The sequence below is a fragment of the Lissotriton vulgaris genome, chromosome 5 (assembly GCF_964263255.1).
Source record: "Lissotriton vulgaris chromosome 5, aLisVul1.2, whole genome shotgun sequence".
NCBI classification, from domain to species: Eukaryota; Metazoa; Chordata; class Amphibia; order Caudata; family Salamandridae; genus Lissotriton; species Lissotriton vulgaris.
The window spans coordinates 1,689,850,151-1,689,856,150 of record NC_141693.1 but is presented as its reverse complement, the minus strand read 5'-3'; the positions used below and the strand labels follow the sequence as shown (position 1 = coordinate 1,689,856,150).

Sequence of the window (6,000 nt, the reverse complement as noted above, 5' to 3'; positions counted from 1 at the left end):
ACATAAAAAAAACATTTAAAAACCACGTTAAAAATATAAAAACCATTACATTCATATCGGAGATTTCCTGTTATCCAGTCTCTATTGCACTTAATACATTGCTGAGATGGGCACAATGACATACAACCTTAGATCCATGCTTACAACACCAATGAGATAAAAGACGTCTAAGCGTGACACCCATACATTGTATATTATTCTACAATCTGCAACGCATCAAAATCTTCAGCAAAATTAAGGAAATAAACATCCGTATCTTATAACGTCCTTGTTACACAGTATGTGTGTATGTTAGTATATTGCAAATATTTTACATGGGCACCGGGCTAGATATCCACAGGAAACACCCTAAACTATGCAGTAAGAAGAACGCAGGCGTAACCACAGACACCTAAACCATGCCTATGCCTTTACCACGCATACGCGTGGTTTAGACATCCGTGGTAGTTAGCGTTCTAGACCGCGGGCAGAGGAGATCTGGGCGGAGGGTCGTGAGTCCCTGCCGGGACGAGGAACTTGACGAGTACGTCTTTTAACTTTTTTTTTTACTGGGGGGCAGTTTTTAGGACACAGGGTGGGTGCCGGATCGTTGGGATAGGGTACTTTTTACAGCTTAGGGTCAGGATCACGGCTTGGGGCGGGGCAGGGGTGTTTTTTAGGTATATGGTGAAGGTTTTAGGGCACAGGGTCGAATTCTGGGGTGAAGGATTTATGGCTTAGGGATGGGGGTCGGATTCAAATATGGGGGCTGGGTTTTTGGGGCTCAGGGCACGGCGGGCTGGGTTGTTTTAAGGGCTGGGTAGGCTTCATATTTAGGGCTGGGCAGGGCTTTAAGTCAGATGAAAAAACTGGGGGTCTCTCAAAGGGGCGTGGTCAATGTAATTAAGGGCGTGGCTTACAAACACGTAAGCAAAAAATCTGTGCTTAGCATGGTGTGCCGTCCGACTTGTATTTTGCCGTTTCTGTCATTGCATCCAAATATATGCTACTACAAGAAACATCATACCTACAACAAGTAATGACTATTGGCTTTGTCAATGGTTGTTAGTTGCATAAGATAAACAGCAACTATGGCTTGTATATAATATTGAAAAAGCTTCGACTTAAAGCCCTGGTCACACCACGACAATGTTGCTGCTCCTGAGATTCAAAAAGAGAAGGGAAATCCCGAGAGAAAATTGCTCTCTTTAAAGGATTTCCCTTCCCTTAGAAAGTTCACCTGGCATGATGTCATGACGTAACTTCTCCATTAGTGAGAAGTGAGCAATGACCCATCAAAGTGCCTGCTGTCACTGCAGTCCGGAAGAAAATGGACCGTCTGTGCCGGGGCACAAAACAGAGCCCGATAGAAACCCGTTTTGAGACCCACTTTAAAAGGCTAACAGTGCTCAGCACTGGCAAGACCCGGCCCAATTAAAGCCTTGGGGCTGGGGACTGCTTTTAAGATTCAAAGCAGGGTGGCATGGAGTGTTTTTAAGGGGGTGGGGTCGTAAGTCAGAAAAAGTGGCTAGGTTTTAGGGGATAGATCAGGGCTAAGGCAGCACCTTAACCACGCATATATCTTTACCAAATATCTCATTATAACTAAATTTGTTGTAAAGGCATGCGTGGTAAAGGAATGGGTGGTTAAGACGCAGTCGTTGTTAAGACTGCGTTGTTCAGCCACATGTGGTTGGCGGTAGTGTGGTTGAAACATACAACCGATATCCACGGCTGGATAACCTATTGTCAACAGCAGCTTTAGCATTTCTCAATGATTTTTTAAACCGTCTTTGTCTTTAAGCCACAACCTACTTTCAATCCTAACTCTACAACCCACATCAGGTGGCCTTAGCATTTACGTTGTTTAACTTGTAACACTACTTTAGTGATTTATCATCAGTGCACGGTGGATGTATGACGTTACAACGCGAAATATTACAACGCACTCTGTTACAACGCATTTTTTACAACGCAGGATCCATTACATCGCATGGCTTTACAACGCATGACATTACATAGCAGATGCTATTACAACGCATGCCATTACAATGTAAGTATAGGTAAGTATATTACTTTTTAAAAATGTAATTAATTTAAATTTAATTAATTAAATAAATTAAATTATTTTTAAATATTTATTTTTTACATATATTACTTTAAGTTTAATTTAAAAAGAACTATTAATAACAAAGAACTATTTAAAAAAAATATTTAAAATAATTTTAAAAATTATATTAAAAGATTTATTTTAAAACGAAACCCTAAAAATACCCCTGTACCCCAAAACCCAAACCCAGCCCTAAAACCTAAAAATACCCCTGTACCCCAAAACCCAAAGCCAGCCCTAAAACCTAAAAATACCCCTGTACCCCAAAACTCAAACCCAGCCCTAAAACCTAAAAATACCCCTGTACCCCAAAACCCAAACCCAGCCCTAAAACCTAAAAATACCCCTGTACCCCAAAACCCAAACCCAGCCCTGAAACCTAAAAATACCCCTGTACCCCAAAACCCAAACCCAGCCCTAAAACCTAAAAATACCCCTGTACCCCAAAACCCAAACCTGAAACCTAAAAATACCCCTGTACCCCAAAACACAAACCCAGCCCTAAAACCTAAAAATACCCCTGTACCCAAAACCCAGCCCTAAAACCTAAAAATACCCCTGTACCCCAACACCCAAACCCAGTCCTAAAACCTAAAAATACCCCTAAACCCCAAAACCCAAAGCCAGCCCTAAAACCTAAAAATACCCCTGTACCCCAAAACTCAAACCCAGCCCTAAAACCTAAAAATACCCCTGTACCCCAAAACCCAAACCCAGCCCTAAAACCTAAAAATACCCCTGTACCCCAAAACCCAAACCCAGCCCTGAAACCTAAAAATACCCCTGTACCCCAAAACCCAAACCCAGCCCTAAAACCTAAAAATACCCCTATACCCCAAAACCCAAACCTGAAACCTAAAAATACCCCTGTACCCCAAAACCCAAACCCAGCCCTAAAACCTAAAAATACCCCTGTACCCCAAAACCCAAACCCAGCCCTGAAACCTAAAAATACCCCTGTACCCCAAAACCCAAACCTAAAACCTAAAAATACCCCTGTACCCCAAAACCCAAACCTGAAACCTAAAAATACCCCTGTACCCCAAAACACAAACCCAGCCCTAAAACCTAAAAATACCCCTGTACCCCAAAACCCAAACCCAGCCCTAAAACCTAAAAATACCCCTGTACCCCAAAACCCAAACCCAGCCCTGAAACCTAAAAATACCGCTGTACCCCAAAACCCAAACCCAGCCCTAAAACCTAAAAATACCCCTGTACCCCAAAACCCAAACCCAGCCCTGAAACCTAAAAATACCCCTGTACCCCAAAACCCAAACCCAGCCCTAAAACCTAAAAATACCCCTGTACCCCAAAACCCAAATCCAGCCCTAAAACCTAAAAATACCCCTGTACCCGAAAACCCAAACCCAGCCCTAAAACCTAAAAATACCCCTGTACCCCAAAACCCAAACCCAGCCCTGAAACCTAAAAATACCCCTGTAGCCCAAAACCCAAACCCAGCCCTAAAACCTAAAAATACCCCTGTACCCCAAAACCCCAACCCAGCCCTAAAACCTAAAAATACCCCTGTACCCCAAAACCCAAACCCAACCCTGAAACCTAAAAATACCCCTGTACACCAAAACCCAAACCCAGCCCTAAAACCTAAAAATACCCAAACACCCCAAAACATATACCTCAGTACCCCAAAACATATACTCCTATACTCATACTTATTTTTTAAAATTACTTAAATTAATATATTTAATTTATCATATAAAAACATAAATTAATATATTTATTTATTATTAATATTAATTAAATTAATTAAATAATATTAAATAAAATTAAAAAAAATGTATATACTTACCTATACTTACGTTGTAATAACATGCGTTGTAATAGCATCTGCTATGTAATGTCATGCGTTGTAAAGGCATGCGATGTAATGGATCCAGCGTTGTAAAAGTTGTGTTGTAATAGAAGTGCGTTGAAAAAGTTGCGATGTAACAGTTGTTTCCCGTGCACAGTATATAACTTTCAGCATGCACAATTACAATTGCTTCCAAGGCTTTTGCTATTTCCATACTATAGCTCCATACGTGTGCACTCAGTAACTCTATGATGTAAATGAATATTGTATTATCGTTGTCATTTGACATGCCATCAATGATATAATTAATTACGTAATTTGACATGGCATAAAATGTAAATAGAACATTCTCATACCCAGGTTGAGAGTCAGTGTATGTTTTTGCTTGCTGAATCTGTTTTCTAGTGGTTGGTTACAGGGCAGGGGGTCGGGCGGTAATTACAGATGGGGCACTGGCCCCATCTCATAGTTGCCAACTGTCCCGTTTGAGCGGGGACAGTCCCGACAAGTTGGAGACTGTCCCAGGTAATATTGTTGCAGAAACTGTTCCTCTTTATTACAAGCTGGTACTCAAACAAGAACTTTCTATCTGCAGCAGCCCTGTGCTGCAAAGTGTCCCGGGATTTTTTTTTCAACTGTTGGCAACTATGCCATCTGGCTACCCCAACACTAGACTCATAGGGCAGATTTACAAGCCCCTTGCGCCACTTTCCCCATGTTAATAATGACGCAAAAGTGGCGCAATGGGCTTGTAAATAAGCCCCATAATATTTAACCAGCCTGAGGACTGCGCACAGGAGCAAACATGAGTAAACTTTGCCCAGTTTATATATTCTTGGGCTAATTGGGATATATATTATATTGTCCATCTTTACCTTATCACTCAAATATTTTTTCACCACCGTAACTTTGCAGATCAAAATATTTCTTCTTTACTCACTGCCGGCACTTCATGTCGTGCAAAACTTGTAACTCACGAGATGCTCTCTCCATTAAGGAGGAGCGCTACAGTGCAAGGTGCAAAACGTCAGCTGTGTGCCTTAGGCCAAAACGAGGGAAAAACTCCTCTGCAGGCTGTCCTGTGATTGGATATGGCGCACGAGGGCGCGAGGATCAGTACTACTGGGAGTTGCATACTCTTCTCTGAGCCCCAGCTGTGGCGTGCGCGCGCCCCCTTCCAATCTTAATAATGTCCCTGACTGCACCGCAAGACCTACTCGGTTTCTTGGAGAGTGCTCGCGACAACAGAGGGAGCAGGGTGCGCCAGCCACATAGATAGGTAGAGCGCGAGCACTAGCCACAGAGCAGGGCAACGTGTCGCGCGCTCCCCTTTGGCCCTGCGTCGCGCCCTCGTTCACGCCGCTAGGGGAGGGGGGGAAGCCACTGCAGCCTCACTGAGAGAGTGAAGAGGATTACAAAAAAAAAAGTGCGCGTGTGAGTCTCGCGAGAGGGCGCGGGGTTTCACTATTGTGTTTACACTAATTATACCACAAGCACCAATAATCTGAACCGAACCGATCTGGATCAAGGCGGAGGAAGGTTCTGGAACACCCCCCACCCCCCGCAGCCCGAGCGACCGGACCCTCCCCTCAGCGGTCTCCGAAGGGAATATTTTAATATCGTTTTTTTAAACATTTTTATTTTTACTATTTTGGGGGAAACGATTTAATTTCGGAGATTTTAAATTTGTTTCAATTTCCGTGTCCTGGGGGCTTCGGCCCCCCTTCTACCCCGCTTAGACGGGGACCGAAAACCACAGACTTCTCCTTCGACTCCCCTCCCCTTCACCCCGGAGACCCCGCGCTGGTGACCACCCCGCCCCCGTCAGGACGCATCGACACAGGAAAGGCCGGGGACCCGCGGCCTACGGACGCCCCGAGACTCGCGTGAGGAGGCGACCGTCAGAAGGGCATCGGTAGGCGGCTTAAGGAGCCAGGCGAGGCCGGGGACCCGCCCCGGGCCTGCGCTCCCAGGTCTTGATAACGGCGCGAGGAGGAAGCCGCTGCCACGGGATCCAGGTAATGGAGGCAGGGAAGAGGAGAAAGGGGGGTTGATGGAGATACTGGGCGTGCGGAAAGTGGTGGATGCACTGCCT

General features: G+C 44.5%; 1 protein-coding gene across 2 annotated transcripts in view; it reads left to right on the top strand.

Annotated features, from left to right (window-relative positions):
• Nucleotides 1–5,179: 5,179 nt before the first annotated feature.
• TLK2 (tousled like kinase 2) overlaps nt 5,180–6,000 on the top strand; it is a 1,405,344-nt gene continuing 1,404,523 nt past the window's right edge. Inside the window, exon 1 of one of the 2 annotated variants that reach the window (XM_086923830.1) lies at nt 5,180–5,923. The gene's annotated coding sequence lies outside the window, so the exon portion shown is untranslated. The remainder of the gene's footprint in view (nt 5,924–6,000) is intronic. The other variant, XM_086923831.1, reaches the window with a different exon arrangement.